Source organism: Rhamphochromis longiceps, linkage group LG8, assembly GCF_057381845.1.
Source record: "Rhamphochromis longiceps isolate RC_006_pf linkage group LG8, R_longiceps_female_GT1.1, whole genome shotgun sequence".
Lineage (NCBI taxonomy): Eukaryota > Metazoa > Chordata > Actinopteri > Cichliformes > Cichlidae > Rhamphochromis > Rhamphochromis longiceps.
In genome coordinates, this window is record NC_140564.1 from 4,582,148 (window position 1) to 4,602,991 (window position 20,844).

At 44.6% G+C, this 20,844-nt stretch overlaps 1 pseudogene; it reads left to right on the forward strand.

The window, feature by feature from the left end:
- Nucleotides 1-18,100: 18,100 nt before the first annotated feature.
- On the forward strand, nt 18,101-20,553 carry LOC146662936 (uncharacterized; annotated as a pseudogene).
- Nucleotides 20,554-20,844: the final 291 nt, after the last annotated feature.

The following is a 20,844-nucleotide window of genomic DNA, read 5'->3' on the forward strand; positions in this document are numbered from 1 at the left end:
TCTGATTTAGCATTACCTCAGTAATTAATTGATGTTGCCTCCTTTCTGTAATAATCTAAATATCTCCTCAGTAATTAACTGAGTTTTCTGTCAAATACAACTATCAGCCAGCTTTATGCTAAGCTAACTGGCCAATAGCTGTAACTTAATATATTTCCCAAACAAACTCGAGAATGGGATCAATCTCTTCATCCTACTTGCAGCAAGGAAGCAAATAAGCAAAATTCCCTAAAATCTCAAACAGTTTCTTTAAAGAAAGACATCAGCACTACAGTAATGAATGCAGCTATAAGAGAAATTAAAAGACACAGCCATCAGTGATCCAACAGACGTGCCTGCCAAACTCATTAGTCAAACATGAAATTAGTGCTTTTTTTTCTGGACTTCAAATTTTGATCAACTGGATAGGTTTCGAGTTGGGAAGTTGAGCATTACACCATTCTGAATCACTGAGCAGCTGACAGTGTGGAGCAGAAGGAAGTGACCTAAAGTTGGTGCGGCTCCAATAAGGAAAGACTTTGTTTTCCAAGACAGAGTACTGAAATGTTCTAAAGACTCACATCAGGACAAATAATTTATTGTTGATTAATTTTAAACTAGTCAACAAACAGGTAAGCACCTCTGTACAATTTATTGTACAGTGTCACTTTGTGATGGCATGCCACACATGGTAAGCTCCACACCTCACCACCCGCTGTTCACTTTAGTTTAATTTACAGTCACTACTTTAAAATATTCTACTTATTGTTCAATATCGTTTCTTTATTAAATGTATTCATTTTTCCATCACACCTTCCAATGTTTATATGGCGTGCACACATATTAACCTTGCAAGGTCAAAGTTCTGTTTTATGTTATATTAATACATCTTTCTTTGTTTGAGTTACCTGGGGGTTGGTGTCTCCTCCTGTCTGGCAAAAGGTGTGGCAAAGGGCTGGGAGACCTGAAGTACTACTGACAGCCTAATTGGATTGCACCACATGCTTCATTGCCTGGGGGGTGTTTCATGTTTGTTTAAATGTTTTGTATTAGTTGGTTATATGGCAGCCATCTTATTTTCCCCCGTGTGTGTCATTTGGTTTAGCTAAACCAGTATTTAAGTCCCCCTGTGTGTCATTTCAGCAGGTCAGTTTGTCATATGTTTGTTTGAGGTTCTGTTAATTATTATCTTGAGTAGTGATGGTGAGATGAAGCCTCATGATGAACTGAAGCTTTCCATCCAATTGGTCGACTCATGGTTCGAAGCATTGTGATGATTCATTTGCTCTACTGCGCCATCAAGTGGACAATTCAAGTGAAGCGGGCTCTTTGATTATAATGATGTGTAAACCTTATGTACATCTGGATAATGACAAAAACTAGTGTTTGGTGCTTCACTTTTTAATAAACTAAAAGACAGAAATCAGATTATAGGATGTGTAGTGTTGTTTATTTATATTTTGGTGTTTATCATTTGTGATATTTATTACTGTGTGCATACTTTATTAGGAGAGACAAAATTTAAAAAAAACAAAACATCTCTTCCTTGCTGGTTCCATCGAAGAAGAAATGCACAAGTAACTATGTAGCACGTACGTAATCCAATTCCACAACACGGTGTGATGGGGAATCAGCTGTTTTCCTGCCCATGTTATTTCGAATCTGGCGCGAACCGGTGAACCAGTCCCTGAATCAGTCACGTGGTACGGACTGCCCGCGAGGCCTCGAACGTCACTGCCTACGTAATCAAAGCAAGCCTCGATACGCGCTTCAGAAAAACGCCCCCGCGATTACCCGACGCACGATTCGAAGCTTCGACACACAGGACACATCACTAATCTTGAATTTATTGAGTTGACCTCTTTTATTGGTCTGCCTGTTTAAGTTTTGGCTTTGTTAAATATATATTTTCATATTTTTGGGTCAATAAAACCCATTTTTTGAATTAAAACCACCTGTGTCCTTTATGCTTTACTGCTTGGTCCCTGACAATTGGTGGCAGCAGTGGGATCATCCAGTATTGGACACAGGTCTTTTTTTTTTTCTTTCTTCTGTTTTCCCCATGAGGAAGAAGAATGCATCGTGGTGGCAAGAATGAAAAGAAAAAGGGATCTGCTCAGCAAACCTGCGAAGAGGAGGAAAATGGAGCCTCAGGAGTCACTGAAGTTGTGGAGAGAGTGGAAAAGGAGCCTACTTTGTCTGATCTAGTCAATATGCTACATGCTCACATGGAACAACAGGATGTCCGGGATGCAAAACAGAGTGAGTTAAATGCACGACAAGAACAGCGATTTAAAGCCTTTCAACATCAGTTTAGACTTCTGCAGTCAGAAATCCAAGTCAGAACAGCACCATCAGATTCTGCAGAATCATTAGAGTTTGATATTCATCCTTCTTCCTCTGCTCAGCAGGCCCAGGCTGAACCAGTTATGACTAATTCCAATCCAGCCATTTCACCAGCATTTCAGTTTCCCCTACAAATAGAGGGCAGATTGGAAAGATTAACTGAAGCTGATGATATTGAACATTTCCTGATCACATTTGAACGTATGGCTACAGCTTATCGATGGCAGAAATCAGATTGGGTTTTTCATTTGATACCCTTGCTTACTGGTAAAGCTAGAGGTGCCTATGTTCACATGGACATTGATGATTCATTAGACTATGATAAAGTGAAATCAGCTATTCTGCCAAAATATGACATTAACCCTGAAACATATAGGCAAAGATTCAGATCCCTGGACGTTCAACCAGATGAAAGCCCTCGTGAGCTATATGCGAGACTGAAGGAGCTTTATGGGAAATGGATCCAGCCAAAGGGTAAAACTATTCATGACATTGGTGAAACTATAATCTTGGAGCAGTTTCTCAGAATGTTATCTCCTGAGCTTCAGGTTTGGATCAGAGAACACAACCCTGGTTCAGCAATGGAAGCGGCTCGGTTAGCTGATGTTTTTGTTGCTGCCAGAAAGAAGGGGCAAGCATGGAGCCATAATGCATGGAAGGCATCGAGGGACACCCGGAAGATATCTCAGCAAAACCATCTGGATTCAGCAAATACAAGCACCAGTAAGACCTCTCAGTCTATCACTAGACCACCAAAGGCCTCTGGTAAGAAGCTCATTTGTTATCTTTGTGGATTAGAGGGCCATACAAAACCTATGTGCCCAAGAAATTCTGCTAAAATGGTGCAAATGTGCTTTGCCCCTCGTTCTAATGCTGATCCTGAGCAGGAGAGTGACAAATCCATCAAAATGAGTCAGATTGAAGTGAATGGGGTTCTACTCAATGCCCTTCTTGACTCTGGCAGTTCTCGGTCTCTTATTCACTCAGATTTTGCCCCACCTAATATTGTTCGCACCAGTGATACAATTTCAATCTGTTTTGTCCATGGAGATGAGAAAAGATATCCGACAGCTGACATCTACATTAAAGTTCAGGACCAGATGTATCTGCTGAATGTGGGTGTTGTGAACAGTTTGCCTTACTCTGTCGTGTTAGGGCGTGACCTTCCTGTGCTTTTTGATTTGTTGGAGTCTGAGCAGACTGAGGAGTGTAATGTAGCTGTTACCAGAGCTCAGGCTAAGCAAGTCAGTACCCACTCTGAGATCCTGAGTGCCCTGCCTTTTTTTAATGAGGAGTTTGAGACAACTGTGGTGAAGCCACGGAAGACCCGCAGACAAAGAAGGCAGGAGAAATTCAAATTTTCACCTGTGGATACACTAACAGACGCCGAGCCAACACCGTCACCCCTAGGGTTTAATATTCCAACTGAAATTGCTGAACTCCAAAAATCTGATCAATCTTTAATATCTCTTTTCCGGAAGGCCAAAGAAAAGGAAGCTGGAGTGGAGCAGGTTCTTAACAGTGAGTACATCTTGCAAAATGACATTCTCTATCGTCAGCAGGGGTCGGTGCTGCAGCTGGTGGTTCCCCAGAAGGTTAGAAACGCCATTCTCACCTTAGGGCATTCTATTCCGTGGGCTGGCCACCTTGGTAAACACAAGACCACAGCTCGCATCAAACATCATTTCTACTGGCCTGGTCTTAGCAAAGATGTGGCTCAGTTTTGTAAAAGTTGCCCACAGTGTCAGATAACATCTGCTAAAATCCCCCATAGAGCTCCACTCCAACCTCTCCCTGTCATCGGCACTCCTTTTGAGCGTCTTGGAATGGATGAATAGGGCCTGTTGAGAGGAGCAAAGCAGGAAATCGTTACATGCTTGTTGTAACAGATTATGCCACAAAATATCCTGAGGTGTTCCCTTTAAAATCTATAAAGGCCAAGCCCATTGCATTTTGTTTAGTGCAGTTCTTTGCACGAGAAATACTAACTGATCAAGGCACTAACTTCATGTCTACTTTGTTAAAGCAAGTTTATCAGTTGTTGGGTATCCGGAGTCTGAGAACTTCACCATACCACCCTCAAACTGATGGGCTGACAGAACGGTTTAACCAGACATTGAAACAGATGCTCAGGAAGTTTGTCAACGACAGTGGTAACGATTGGGATCAATGGCTGCCATATCTACTCTTTGCTTATAGAGAAGTCCCCCAAGCCTCCACAGGTTTTTCACCTTTTGAGCTGTTGTATGGTTATGAGGTTTGCGGCCCTCTAACTCTGTTAAAGGAGATCTGGGAGGGAGACAAGGCGGAGGAGGGACCCAAGAACATTTTGTCTTATGTCATTCAGATGAGAGAACGGTTGGAGAAAATGAGTGAACTTGCTCAATCACATATGGTGGAGGCCCAGCAGCAGCAGAAGTCTTGGTATGATAAATCTGCTCGTCAGCGTGCGTTTGAGCCAGGACAAAAGGTGCTCGTGCTCCTCCCCAGTGACAACAACAAATTGTTGGCAAAGTGGCAGGGGCCATTTGAAGTCATGAGGAAGCTGGGACCCACCACATATGAGGTGTCCACCCCAGGGCAGTTGCGCTCAAGCAAGGTCTTGCATATAAACCTTCTGAAGGAGTGGGTGGAGCGTATTGAACACAAGGCAGATGCAATGCTCATACGGCGAGTGCCTGAAGAAGATGAAGCAGATGAGCAATATCTACCACCTGCTGGCTCTCTGGATTATGATCTCAGCCATCTCCCAGAGGACAAGCAGCAGCAGGTGAGAGAAATGTGTAAATCAGCAGTCTTTCAAGAGAATCCAGGGAGAACTGACATTGTCGAACATGATATTGTGGTACGAGAAGGTGCCTCTGTGAGACGATTAAGTTACAGGATCCCGGAACATCTGCTGCCTTCATTGAAGAAGGAAATTGATTTGATGTTATCCCTAGGGATCATCGAAAGATCTAAGAGTGAATGGTGCAACCCTGTGGTCTTGGTACCCAAAAAGGATGAGAGTATGAGGTTCTGCATTGATTTCAGGTACCTGAACTCCATATCCATGTTTGACTCCTACCCGACACCAAGAATTGATGATCTACTTGAACGTCTGGGAAAAGCAAGGTACCTGACCACAATAGATCTGTGTAAGGGTTACTGGCAGGTCCCACTCACTCAACGGTCCAGAGAGTTCACAGCATTCAGAACACCATGGGGGCTTTTCCAATTTACAGTCTTACCATTTGGACTACATGGAGCTCCAGCAAATTTCCAACGGCTGATGGATCAGGTATTACATGACTGCTCTGACTTTGCTGCTGCTTACTTGGATGATATTGTTATCCACAGCAACACCTGGTGTCTCCTCCTGTCTGGCAAAAGGTGTGGCAAAGGGCTGGGAGACCTGAAGTACTACTGACAGCCTAATTGGATTGCACCACATGCTTCATTGCCTGGGAGGTCTTTGACCAACTCCACCATGAAAATCGACCACACATACGCACACACAGATAGGTGTGGGTGTGTTTGTCTCAGGTGTCCAACTCCAGGTTGTGATGGATCAGGCCACATCACTGGAAACTATGCTTCACATTGCAGGTGAGAGTTTGCCTCTCTAATCACATATTCGTTACAGACTACATCAGTTACTCAGTGTATTTATGTCACACTTTGGCAATAATAAAAAAAAAAGTCTGTGTGTAGAGTGTGTAGACTTATTTTCTTGGTCCCTACTGCTTACACAGTCCACCAGTCTCACTAAGACAGAAGCTGACATTGAGTGACAAACATTAAGCTAACAGAATATAATGTTCACATAAACTCACTGTAAATGTACTGAGTCCTTGTAAACTGTTAAAATGCACATTAAACAGAATCAGCCTCACCCATATTAGCTTACATGTTTCAAAATATACAAATGACTTTTTTACTTTTTGAGATCATTCTTTTAAAGAATTTTATTTAGCCCATGTTTAAGCAAAGCTTTGTCTTTTCTGTGTGGTCCACTTTCTTCCTCTGTGCCAGTTTGTCTGGATGCCCCCGAGCCAAGAAAAGTAGAGTCAAATCAACTCCTACCAAGGATGACAAAGAAGATTCTGAGCTGCTCAGGTTGGCAACAATAGCTCATTAGCACTGGGTGTGTGTTTGCCAGATTATAATTTGGTTTACTTTGGCTCAAAAGAAATGTATCATAGATATTAAGTATCAGAAGATGAATTATGATGATTCAGATGAATGATGGAGTTTTAGTTCTTACACCACCTTCAGGGCTGTCACAGGACAGCACACTGACCCTGTGAAGAGGACAATCCATCCATCTTCATCCGCTTTATCCGAGGCCGGGTCGTGGGGGCAGCAGCCTAAGCAAAGAGGCCCAGACCTCCCTCTCCCCAGCCACCTCCTCCAGCTTATCCAGGGGAACACCAAGGCGTTCCCAGGCCAGCCAAGAGATATAATCTCTCCAGCGTGTCCTGGGTCTGCCCCGGGGCCTCCTCCCGGTGGGACATGCCTGGAACACCTCACCCAGGAGGCGCCCAGGGGCATCCTTGTCAGATGCCCGAACGACCTCAGCTGGCTCCTTTCGATGTGGAGCAGTAGCTGCTCTACTCTGAGCCCCTCCCGGATGGCCGAACCTCTCACCCGATCTCTAAGGGAGAGGCCAGCCACCCTTCGGAGGAAGCTCATTTCTGCCGCTTGTATCCGCGATCTCATTCTTTGGGTCACTACCCACAGCTCGTGGCCATAGGTGAGGGTAGGGACGTAGATCGACCGGTAAATTGAGAGCTTCGCTTTTACACTCAGCTCCCTCTTCACCACGACGAACCGGTGCAGCGTCTGCATTACTGCAGCCCCAATCCGTCTGTCGATCTCCGGCTCCCTTCTCCCATCACTCGCGATAATACAAAGAATCTTGAGGTAACGGTTGTTATGATTTAGCACTGTATGATTAAAATTTAATTCAATTGAAAATACCAAGATGTACTGTCCCCACTGCTCTTCTGGGGCTACGTCCACACCTACGTGCGTATTTTTGAAACAGATATTTTCAGTTTTCTTTTTTTTTACTTTAAATCCCATCCACACATGCAGTTTTGAAAAATATCTCCATCTACATGTAAACGCAAAAAATAAAGTCAAACGCTGTCAAGAACATGGCAAATCCTAACCGTATAGAAATGTTGGCCAATCAGAAGTCTAGAAGCTTAAACAGGGTTTTGTGCCCTCACAAAACCTTAAGTACTTCTGAAAAGTTTTTGTGTTTTTTCTGGAAACACAGCTAATTTTGTGTTACTTTTCAAGCTTCTGTATCATTTCAAATGTTAAAAAGTAAAGACAGTATTTTGAATTTTGTCTCACTGGCTCTCTTGGCCAGAGTTTATTCAATTAAGAAAGAAACTGAAAATTTTACATTAGTCTGAGTGATTCATAATCATAAGTCACAGTGCTGTGAAATATGGCTAGTGTAGACTCAAAACTCAAAAATGGACAAAATCCATGCAGAATACATGATTTAATTATGTATTCAAACCCAACGACAGCGTTGGCATCAGGATTTGGGTTGTGAAAGTGTCTGTGCTGAATGTAGTGATGGGACGTTCTGTATCGAGGCTTCAGAGCGTGTGTCGAGTAATGGAGGGGGCGTTTCCGCGAAGCGCGTATCGAGGCTTGCTTCATTTATGGGAGGAGCTGAAAATGATGACGTCCGAAGCCTCGCTGCCCGGCTGTACCACGTGACTGGTTCATGAAGCGGTTCGAACTTTGCCGCGAGATATGACAGCGATATAAACCCCTCAGACTCCATTCAAAATGTGGGTGTTTGATGGAGAGTTGCGGTTAGTGAGAGTTAGAGACAGTTTGGAGAGAGTTTGGAGGGTTAGGAGAGTGAGGAGAGAAAGTCAGGAGAGAATCGAGCCAGCTAAGAAGAGGAGGATGTCCTCCCCTGTGTGGGAACATTTTGATCTTATTCCTCCCAACAAGGTATGTAAATTTCTACAGAAGATGTATTTTCATGATACTGATGGTGCAATACAATTTATGTTAAGCTGTCGTTACTTTTGTACAAGGTGAAGTGTTTGCTATGTGCCAGGGAGCTGGGATATAACAACAACACCTCATCCATGCTTAGGCACTACAGAGCTTTGCATGAGAATAAGGGGAACACCGATTGTGGAGCAAGACCAGCTGAGCCATCAAATGCCAGGATAATATAGCATGCAGTAATGTTACTAAATGATATAACAATATTATACAACTGTTATAAGTTACGTGTGTGATATTTATATTTGTGCTTTATCTTTATTGTCTTTCCTCAGGAGAACAATCTCAAATAGAAGAAGACCTGGTCAGCATGGTGATTGAGGACTCACAGCCATTTAGCATTGTGGAGGACAAAGGATTTAAAAGATTTGTTAAATCATTAAATCCTAGCTATGTTCTCCCCACTAAAAAGGTCGTAAAAGCAGTGAAAATTTAGATTTTACAGAATAAAATGTGAACAGGCAGGACTGAGGCTCAGTGTGTAGCTGTCCATACCTCAACGTTACAAAAGCACAACTACTGTCCACACCTCACCTCACAGTAAATGATCATTTCCATTTCAAGCATTTCCAAATGATCATTTTCCATACTGCCACTATAAATATACACAGTATACTGCCATCACTACAATATACATGTTTTACACACTCCTTTTGTTGTTGACATTTACAGGCTGTGTGCAAAATGCCACACTCTTCAAATTCATGCCAGCTATTATTTTTACGTCCAGTAGGTGTCCTGCTAGAGCAAATGAAGCTTCATGAAGCTTCGCGTTGGGGTGAACCAATTGGATGAAAAGCTTCAGTGCTTCATGGGGCTTCATCTGCCCATCACTAGCTGAATGTAGAAGCCACGTCCAAAGTTCACTCTGACGCCTCTGTCTTTGTAAATGGAGGGACAGTAACTGTGTTTTGATATGTAAGCGTGTAAGAACTGTAGATTGTAAGATTAACAGCAACAGTATTTTGTCTATATCCACCATTGTTGAAATTCATCTCATGTAAACAATAATGTGGCGCACACCTTTGACATTGCGTGACTAAATCTCAGTTTTCCTTGTCCACATGTAAATGCAAAAAATCTCCACCCTGGCAGGAGTTTTTAAAAATCTCAGTTTTCAGTGATCCAAAATGCTGTTTACGTGTGGACAAAAGGTCCAAACACATAGAAAAAGCTGCGTTTAAAAAAAAAAAAAAAAAAAAGAAAGAAAGAAAAAAGAACCATCTACATGTGGACCTAGCCTGGATAGACCTCAACCTTCTAAGCCAGTTCATTAAGAGCGGATACAGATATCGTTTCAGGAGTGAAATGAGTGGAATAACCCTCAGCCACTCCTGTACAAGGATGTCATGAAACTATACACCAGGAGTGAGCAAGACATCAGTTAACTGTAGGTGATCCAAACCAAAGGGATGAAGTTCACAGAAGGTGCGATAGCATACGTGTAGCACAGCTCCAGGTACATAGGTACCCAACAGGCCAATGGGGACCATCATGAAGAAGCAAGAAGGTCAGTCACAGCCAAATATATCTATGCCCAGGATAGAGTCACAGTAAGATCCAAAAAGTAAGAGAGACACATTAAAAACAAGATCAATAGTAGGATTAAGGTTAGAGCTATTAATACATACATACGCTATGCAGATAACACCCAACTTTATCTATCATCCATAACACACACCAATTATTTAAACTGCAGGAAGGTCATAAAGACCTGGATGGCCTCTATTTTTCTGCTTCTAAATTCAGATAAAACTGAGGTTATTGTATTCAGCCCTGAACATTTTAGAAATACTGTATCTAACCAGATTCTTACTCTGGATGGCATTACCTTGGCCTCCAGTAACACTGTGAGGAACATTGGAGTCATTTTTGACCAGGATATGTCCTTCCATACCCATATTAAACAAATATGTAGGACTGCTTTATTTGTACTATATCTCTAAAATTAGAAATATCCTGTCTCAGGGTGATGCTGAAAAACTAATTCATGCATGTTTTACTTCCAGGCTGGACTACTGTAATTCATTATTATCAGGATGTCCTAAAAACTCCCTGAAAAGCCTTCAGTTAATCCAAAATGCTGCAGCAAGAGTACTGACAGGGACTAGAAAGAGAGAGCAGATTTATCCTATATTGGCTCCTCTTCATTGGCTCCTCACATAAAGGTATTTAATAATCAGGCCCCATCTTATCTTAATGACCTTGTAGTACCATATCACCCATTTAGAGCCTCACCTTGAGGCAACAGTTGTTGCCTCAAGGTGAGGCAATCAGAGGCAATAGGTCTTATGAAGTAATGAGTTCAAATTTGGAATTATAAAAAAAATATTTTCAGAAAAGGTCAGGTGTAATAGTAGTTGTTTACAGGGAGTTGTATTTTTTTTTTTTTTTTTTAAAAACTGGAACTCTGTCATGGTTTAGTGGTACATTTCAGCCAGTAGGGTTGGAGATCTGGTCTCTTCCAAGTTAGATGTGCCTGGAACATTTCCAAAAGGAGGTGCCCAGGCTCTTTTTCACACGCAGAAACAGCTTTCTTCTGAAATCTTTCTGGATGTCTGAGCTCCCTAACCTTCTTCTAAAGCCGAACCCAGCCATCCTACAGAGAAAACTCTTGTGATGTAGAGGGACTGGTAAATTGAATGCTTTGCCTTTCAGCTCAGCTTCCTCTTCACTATGGCAATCCAGTACAATGCTCACATTACAGTTGATGCCACACCAATCTGCCAGTCCAACCTGTACTCCGTTACTCATTACTCATGAATAAGACACTTGAACTCCCTTGATTAAGGAGGCCTCTCACCTCTGACCCAGAGAGACCATTCCACTCTTTTTCTGGCAAAGAACCATGGCCTCAGACTCTTGGGTGTGCTGACTCTCATCCCAGACATTTCACACTCTGTTGCAAACTGCACCAGTGCATGCTGAAGATTGCGCTCTACTCTTCCACACCCTTCTCAACCTGGAAATGCCTTGCAATCCTGTCAATATAAATCAAGAATGTTAGAGACAAGGGGTTGAATCCAACACCTGCTGAAAACATGCTTAGATTTGTTACATTTGTTTGTTAAATTTGACAGCCCCACAATGTCAGTGTCAATGTTGAGATGCGAGGGTGAATCTCATCCAAACATGGTGCTCACACCCATGATTCTACAATTGTCAAAGCCACAGCCCTTTTGGTGCTCTGATACTGCTCTACTGCTTCACAACACCCCTGGTCCCACTGCCGTGACAGGTACAGATGAGCTGGATTCCTCCGAATTGGTCCTGAACATGGCCCATTATGACTTTATTTACCCCACCCTCCCCTGGGATGGGACTCACTCACTCACTCACTCACTGCACAGATTTCCAATAACATTGTGGGCACTGAAGTCTCTATAGAGAAACATTGCACCCAACCACAGTGCTTGCACCCATGGGTGGTGGATCCACAGGGTGGCAAAACTATGTTATTTTTGTGTGCTGTGCCCGAACAGGCCCCATGGACCCAGGGCTGGATCCAATGGTGGGCCACAATTTAAGGTTAACCAGCCCCAAGAACTCAGTTCCATGAGGGTTTTTTGAATTGTTCTTTGACAAATAATAAAGGTGGCCATGCAAAATATTTACAATAAAGCTCATTTGAAATGTACAAATTCTATTTTTGCTGTATTTTCATGTATGTTTGTACATTTAAATAAAAACCTATTTTCCATTTCCCTGGCAAAATCTGAAAAAGTGAGGGGTTGCTCAAGGTGTGTGTGTGTGTGTGTGTGTCTCCCTTCTCATCCATGTCCACTATTTCAGCCTTGTGTGAGAATGTAAGAGCTCTTGATCCTCATCAGCTGCTTCTCTCAGTCTGTCAGGTTGTCCCAGAGCATCAGCCAACAAGAAAAGAGCCAAGTTCCCTGGAGATGAGTATATCACTGCAAAGTTCAGAGCCAGTGATGGTAAGAAACCCTGATTATGCTGCCCTCACGACACGTGACCCTGTGAGGTTAGACAGCTAGCGAACAAATAGAAGAGGTCTTCCACACAAGGCTTGACTTTCTTGTTTTTATTGAAGATCCTTTTAAAGCCTTATGTCTCTCAAGGCTTCTCCTTGCTATTTCTTATTTGTAACTGAAACACAGAAAATAAAAATAAGTTGCTAGCTAATACACATCTTAATAACAACTTGCCGATTAGCCTAGCTTAACATGTACATTACATCAGCATACAGTTCGCTCCATGTAAACACATATAACGACTGTCTCTACACATGTCAATACTCACAAAGACGAACGTTTTCCGAGGTGCGAACGTGTAGAGCACTCTTAGTGTGAACATGAACTAGTCCCTATTTAATAACTGCCGGAGCACTTTTCACGACATCATAAACGAAAGGGTACATCAAAGATAGGTTAGTGAACAGGACGCTCCCTCGCTCCATTTCCGCACATAGGATACAAAGATCTCTTGTGGAAATGATGTCTCACTCTGAGCTTATTTATCACTCTGCTTATGTGGCTCAATCAGCACACACACCAACCGCTGACCTTTGACTCAAGGGCATAACACTCGCCGCTTGATATACACACATTATATCACAATAAACATCAATACAACATATTCAAACATCATCTAGCATTGAAGAATATTCATTCAGTCTCTGCAAGCAAAACAATCTCTGAAACTGGTCTGAGAAACATTTTAACAGTCCCATCTTTTACAGTCCGCACTTCCACTTTTCGGACCTTCTTGTCGCTGCTGGGGAATGTTTTTACTATTAGTCCCATGGGCCATTCGTTCCTGCTGGCTTGGGAGTCCTTTAGCAGGACCACATCTCCTATTTTGACATTAGGTCTAGTCTCTGTCCATTTTGCACGACCTTGTAAGGTGGATAAATACTCTCCCTTCCACCTTTTCCAAAAAGTGTCAGCGAGGAGTTGAACATGTTTCCATTGTTTCCCAAACAGCTGCCCTGATGAGAAGTTCCCAAGTGGGGCGGACACAGCACTCATCTTCTGCGTTAGTAGCACTGCTGGAGTGAGTACTGCAGGACTGTCAGGGTCGGTGGATATGGGGACAAGAGGCCTTGCATTAATAATTGCCATCACCTCGGCCATGAAGGTGCACAACACTTCATGAGTAAGGCGTGTTTGTTCAGTTCGTAGCAACATTGCATCCAGAATCCGCCTGGCGACGCCTATAAGGCGCTCCCACGAGCCTCCCATATGAGACGCATGAGGGGGATTGAAAGTCCAAACGCACCCTCTCTCTTGCAGGTACTTTCCTACTGCTTTGTTTCCTGAGTTTAGGTCTAATTCCTTACAAGCGCCCACAAAATTCGTGCCTCTGTCCGAGCGCAGAAACTTGGCTGGGCCCCGAATAGAGAAGAGCCTTCTTAATGCATTGATAAAACTATCAGCAGACATAGTCTCTATCAGTTCGATATGCACAGCCCTAGTTGACATGCATGTGAATAACACAGCCCAACGTTTGTTCTGGGAACAACCACCTCTTGTACGACGCGTCACAATAGTCCATGGCCCAAATACATCTAGGCCTACAGTGGTAAAGGGTGGTTCAGGGGTGACTCGGTCTGCAGGCAAGTCTGCCATTTTCTGGATCTGCATTTTGCCTCGCAACTTGCGACATGTGACACACCGATGAATGACAGATGACACAAGCCGCTTCCCTCCAATTATCCAGTACCCAGCACCACGGATAGCTCCTTCAGTTATGTGTCTTCCTTGATGAGCCACTTGTTCGTGGTAGTGAGTCACAATTAGCATAGCGATGTGGCTGGTAGATGGGATAATCAGAGGATGCTTTTCGTTTTCTGTGAGATCGGCGGCGGAAAGACGTCCACCAACTCGCAAGAGACTGTCTTTGTCCACCACAGGATCGAGCTTTTTGAGTGTATCAAACACGCCACTGACCTTCCTTCCTTCTTTAATGTTTTCAAGCGTCCCTTTGTAAGCTTCTTGTTGGACAGCTCGAATGATGACTACTTGGGCTCGGGTGAGTTCTTGGACGCTCGGTGTCTCACTGAAACCTTTCCATCCCCTTTGTCCACTTGTCTTTTGTGCAAAGGATGTAACTACATGAATGAGTCTGGCTATGACTCTGCAAAGAGTGATCCAGTTTGAGTACTTTTTGAAACGGTCAGAACCCAACTGTGGCTCTGCTACAGTAGTTTTCATTACTTTTATTTCCGGACGTATCTCTCCGTCTCTTTCAGGTTCGATGAGCGTGAAAGGACCAGTGTGCGGTTCTTTGTGTGGGTCGGAGTACAGAAAGGGTGGACCTGAGAACCAGGTGCTGTTCTGCAGGTCTGCTGCTGGAATGAACCGAGTGGCCTGATCAGCTGGATTTAACTCAGTTGGTACATAATGCCATTGACTCGGATGGGTGGATGCTCTAATGCGCGTAACCCTGTTGGCAACATACATGTAGAATCGTCTGGAGGTGTTGTGTATGTACCCCAACACAATCCTACTGTCTGTGTAAAAAGTCACATTGTCTACTTTAATGTCTAACTCATCTCTGATGAGCTCAAACATTTCCACCGCGAGCACAGCAGCACATAGTTCCAGGCGTGGTACAGTGTGTGCGGGGCGAGGTGCGAGTTTAGACTTCCCCATCACAAACCCAGTATGACACTGTCCTTCACTGTCAACTGTACGCAGATAGACTACTGCACCTATAGCGACAGTGGAGGCATCACAGAAAATGCAAAGTTCTTTCACTTTCGTTGTGCTTAACGTACCTGGGCTGTAGCACCTTGGTATTTGGAGGTTCTCAAGGGCTTGCAAAGAGTCTTTCCATGAGTCCCACCTCTCCTGTTTCTCAGGGGGTAAGAGTGTGTCCCAGTCTTTTCCATCAGATGACAGTTCTCTGAGTAATGCTTTGCCCTGCATTATTATGGGAGCAGCAAATCCCAAAGGGTCATAGAGGCTATTAACTGTCGACAATACTCCCCTCCGTGTGAATGGTTTGCTCTCATTTGACACCTGGTAAGTGAAGCTGTCAGATTGTAGGTTCCAACAGAGTCCCAAGCTTCTCTGAACTGGAAGAGGGTCTACTCCTAGGTCTAAATCTTTCAGGTCCTTTGCACGATCCTCAACAGGGAAAGCTTCCATGACTTGACTGCAGTTTGATGCCACCTTGTGAAGGCGTAAGTTAGACTCTGCCAACATGTTTCGCGTTCTTCTGAGCAGGTTGATTGCTTCCTCTGGTGTGGCGACTGATGTGAGACCATCGTCAACATAAAACTGACGCTCAACAAACTGTCTTGCATCAGATCCGTGTTCTCGTTCACCCTGCTGTGCTGCCTGTCTCATGCAATAGATGGTGACAGCTGGTGACGGGCTGTTTCCAAACACGTGGACCTTCATTCTAAACTCGACTATGCTCTTTGTAATGTCATTGTCCTCATACCACAGATAACGGAGATAATCTCTGTGGTCTTCGCGCACAACGAAGCAGTAAAACATTTGCTGCACGTCGGCTGTCAGGGCTATGGGCTCTTTGCGGAAGCGCAACAGCACTCCCAACAGGGAGTTGTTCAAATCAGGTCCACCAAGAAGCACTTGATTGAGCGAAATTCCACCACATTCTGCACTTGAATCAAACACGACTCGTATTTGTTGTGGCTTCTGTGGGTGGTATACACCAAACGTGGGCAGATACCAATGTTCTTTATTTTGCGGCAGAGGCGGGGCAGGCTCGGCTTGGTCGTTATCCAACATTTTCTGCATGAATTGGATGTAGTGATCTTTCATTTCTGGTCTCTTTTCCAAAGTCTTTCGGAGAGAGCAGAGGCGTTTTAGGGCTTGTTCTCTGTTGTCAGGGAGCCTCCTTCTCTGTGAGCGAAAGGGTAAAGGTGCAACCCAGCTGTTCTCTTGGTTTTGATAAACTTCATTGTCCATTATTGTCAGGAATGCTCTGTCGTCGATAGACATGGCTTGTTTGTTATCACCCTCAGATCTAACAAACACAGAGTGTCCCAAATTGTCTGTGATGCAGGTTGCATTCATAGTGACCCCATAATTCTCTTTAACGTGAATTGTGTTTGGGCAAGGCTCAAAATAGGATGCACGTCCATTATCTAAGGTGTGTGTTTTATAGACATTGACCTCTGACTGACCGTGTGCTTTTCCTAGACACACCTCCCCCACAATAACCCAACCCAGGTCTAGCCTTTGGGCGTATGGTGCATCATTGGGTCCGTTGATTTGCTCACGTACCTTATGGACCCTGATGACATCCCTTCCAAGGAGTAAAAGGATTGGGGCGTGGTGGTCGACAGGTGGGATGTTATCTGTCACTGGAAGAAGATGTGGGTGATGCTGAGCAATCTCTGGAGAGGGTATTTCAGATCTATTGTCTGGAACAGAGTCACATTCAATTAAAGGGGGTAGTTGGATGTTGACTTCTCCATCCAAGGACTCGAGGAAGAAGTTTACAGCTCTCCTACCTAAGGCTTGTTCTCTGCCAGAGCAAGTCTTTAAGGTGTATGGAGTGGGTTTGGCATTGATTTTGAAAAGGCTGAAAAACTCTGACTTAACCAGTGACCTGTTTGACTGATCATCTATTACAGCGTACATTTTTACAGCTCTCTCTTTTTGGCCTGCGGGATACACTTTGACCAGACTGATCTTAGAACATGAACGTGGGCTATCACCTTGGCCACATACCTCTGGGCACTTTGACTCGACTGAAGGTGCACTCTCGATTTGCTCTTCATTGTCGTTGTTTCCTGGTGTAGTACTCTTAGGGACAGGAGTAGGACCAGGATGCATTGCAGATAAGTGTTTAAGGCTGTCACATTCAATACACTTCACCGTTGCTTTACAGTTTTTCGCAATGTGTTGGACAGACCCACAGCATCTGTAACATATGTGGTGCTCTTTGAGATAGGCTTGTCTTTCTTCAATAGGTTTGTCTCTAAAGAGCTTACACTTTTTGAGTGGATGTGGTTTTTTGTGGATTGGGCACTGGCGATCCGGTTCCTCCATTTTCTTTGGACTGAGATTATTCTGGTCCGGGTCTGCCGTAATGTCCATTTTGTGTGCTGACACGGTAGGTTTGCGACTATAAGACCTCAGCTTTTCTGTGGGGGAAGGGACACTGGTGTTGGCCTTGGACATAGCAAAGCTTGGGTCATTCCTCATTTTCGCTTACCGCTGGACAAATTGTGTGAAAACTGAGAAAGGAGGAAATGACACACTATGAGTCTCCTTGTACTGTGTTCCTACAGTTGTCCACTTTTCCTGTAGGTTGAAGGGAAGTTTTTCCACTATTTGCCTGACTCCTCTGGCTGTGTCCAGGTAAGCAAGTCCTGGGAGTGCGCCATCTTGTTTAGCACACTGTAGCTCCAATAAGATGTCACTAAGTTCCTGCAGCTTAACATTGTCTTTGTTTGTGAGTTTGGGAAAGTCCTCTACCTTTTTTAAGAGTGCGTCTTCAATAGCCTCATGTGAGCCGTAGCACTCTTCAAGGCGTTGCCAGACCATCTTCGCACCTGCAGCAGGATTGAGGGTGTGTACAGGGTGAGGGTGTGGAGAGATTATATCTCTCGGCTGGCCTGGGAACGCCTTGGTGTTCCCCCGGATAAGCTGGAGGAGGTGGCTGGCGAGAGGGAGGTCTGGGCCTCTCTGCTTAGGCTGCTGCCCCCGCGACCTGGCCTCGGATAAAGCGGATGAAGAAGATGAAGATGATGATGATGACAAAGGCAGGACGAGTTTGGAAGTGACCCAATCAGATGTAATCGCCCTGTGCATAAAATGTAAAATGAAACCTGAGAGTGCTATCATGGTCAGGTTAAGAAACAATTATATCTTGCCATGTCTCCATGGGTGCTTTCGTTCACAAGTGGTCTCTGCTGGTGTGGGCAGGCCACGTGTAATTGTTGGCACCAGTGGTCAGTATTACATCCTGTCTTCACGACTCTGCTGCAGGGCTTGTCGCAGGAACTGGTTTGCTGACAATCCACGATGGCTGGAGAAACTGCCCAAAGGTTTACCAACCTTCTCCCTTTTCTTACAAACAAAAAGGCCATCTGCAAGTCTGTTATGGATGAGCTCAGGAGGACTGGCAAATCTCCAACAGACATGGCAAACCAAATAAATGAACTCATGCACCTCAAGTACGAGCGAGCTCACCTGACGTACCTCCATGCCACAGGATCGGTCTGGGATTCTGAGGCAGGAGCTCATGCACAGAGGACCATTGGGCAGTTCCTGAGGAAGGAAAATAAGCCACAGGAGTTCAGGTCTTATGAAGACCCACATGCCTGGTGTGGCGTCTCTGTGTCCAGCCATTACCTGACTGACTGCCTGCTCGACGAATTCCGACGTCAACATCCAGCCATATCCAAACTCCTCCAGGGCACTTTTGGCCACATTTCCAGGTCTGACCACATCAGGAAGGTGGCACGAAAAGTCATGCTGGCATCTGGGGTCATGTCCAGTTATTCCATAATGAATGAAAACTGGCTGATTGTTTCGTGGGTCATGGTTCAGTCTGACACAGAAAGGTCCTTGGAGCCCATGTACCAGGGAATGGCCAAGAGGTACAGTGATGCAGGAGTGGAAAAGGCCGGCTACCACTGGGTGGAAAGGTAAAAACCGTAATCATCGTTGTCATTCAAACTGCTAATCTGTCTGGAAAAACTGAGTTTTTCTTTTTCAGATCAATTTGATGCACACACATAATATTCCATATACTTACATGTATTTGTATTTCTTACATTTAGGGATTGCTGTGCTCCATTTAAGATCCCAGACTGCATCCCTGTCGAAAATCTATCGTGGGATGCCTGAAAAACCACTCCTGCTGTTGTTGCTGCGGCCACATCTGGACCAGTGGCAAACAGCTGTGCCTCTCGAACCCACTACAACAAGAACATTATTGTAAAACTGGACCTGTTCCACTGCCTGAGGCGATTTTTGCGGGAGTGTACCTCTGAGCATCTTCCTCTGTTCAGCACTTTCTGCCAGCTTCTCTCTGCGGCATTCTCAGTGGTTGATCAGGCAGACCTGAAGAGGCTCCAGGATGCTTATAAGTTCTGTGGCATCCATCCTGCTAATCCCACAAAGCAACACATAAGGGAGCACTGCAGGATCCAAATACCACAACCCACTGAGCTGCTGAACAGAGTGGAAAAGGTCCTGAACCATTTTCACCTGGCCACAGACCCCAACAACGTCCCACTCTTCAAGCCATCCATGCTGAAGACGTGACGCAGTGCACATTCTGCGTGGCTGCCTAAGTGACCCTGAACTCTCAGAGGGTGTAATGTTTAGGTACGGTGGGACTCTTCAGCTTAACCATGTCCCTGGTGAAGGTGCCAAGGTCCCCATCTGGATTCCTGTCCGAGGCACTTCACAGCAGGAGGGTTATCATTTCCACCAGGCCCAGTGGATCACCGGGACTCACGTTTCCACTGAACTATTCCAGGCCCAGGGCATCACAGGGGTGGCACGATGGAACTACCAACGACTGGTGGACCTTAAGCAGCCAGGTGTCATGCTACCTTGTGTTTTTGATCCAGCTCTAGTGGTGGAGTTGAATGCAGCCTCCAGAAGAGTGACTGGTCAGGAGAAGTACACTGCACTTCACCTCTCTGACAGAGACACTGGAGAGCAATTTGGGCTTGAATACAGAGAGCCAGGCTGCCGTCCAGTCCCTCTGAACTGGGACAAACACAAAACTCTGAGAAAAGATGAACCAGCTGCCCTTCAGCCCCCACCCTCTGTTCCAAAACCTGTGGCTGCCCAGCAGCTGCTGTGGCAGTCTTTAACTGAAGGCAGTGAAACAACTAGTGTCCCTGTAGTCACCATAGAGCCCTGCCGTCTTTAACCCGCCTCCTCCTGCCCTGTCTACACCACTGACACAAGTCTCAATAGAGAAGATTGTGGAGGGCATCTTAGAAAGGCAACAGCAGCAGCAGCAGCCACTTGGCAGCTTATTTCTAAATCACTTCATGTAATGATAACAAGCCATCCGTTCTCTAGTGGGGTCTCACAGCTTTTATCTTCATAATCTTTCTGGTTGATTTGTAATATTAGAAACATGACTGCTGTCTTTTATCTGTGTGACTGTACAGCCTGTTTCAGACATGACAACCAGACAGTGTCTGAAGTTATCTTTAATACATGCAACGCAGCTGGAGATAGTCCAGACACTTTCTCACTTCTGATGATAATATTTTTGGTTTAGGTGTTGTTGCTTTCTGGCTTGAAGCTTATCTACAAAAGCAGTTCAATAAGGAGAGATCATGTGGAAAAACTGAGCATGATTTATTGAGGTACAGAAATAAATGTAACTGTTAGGCAGTTAAACTCCAATGACCCATCATAGCAGAAGAAATCTCAGCAGTGACAGGATTTTGCACAAGCCACACCCCAGAGTCAAAATGCTGGTAGTGATGAAGATGGAGGCTGGGACAGGGTTCTGAGTGACCACGGTGAGGAGGAGAAAGGAGAGGAGGCGGGCTGCATAGCTGAGGATCTGAAA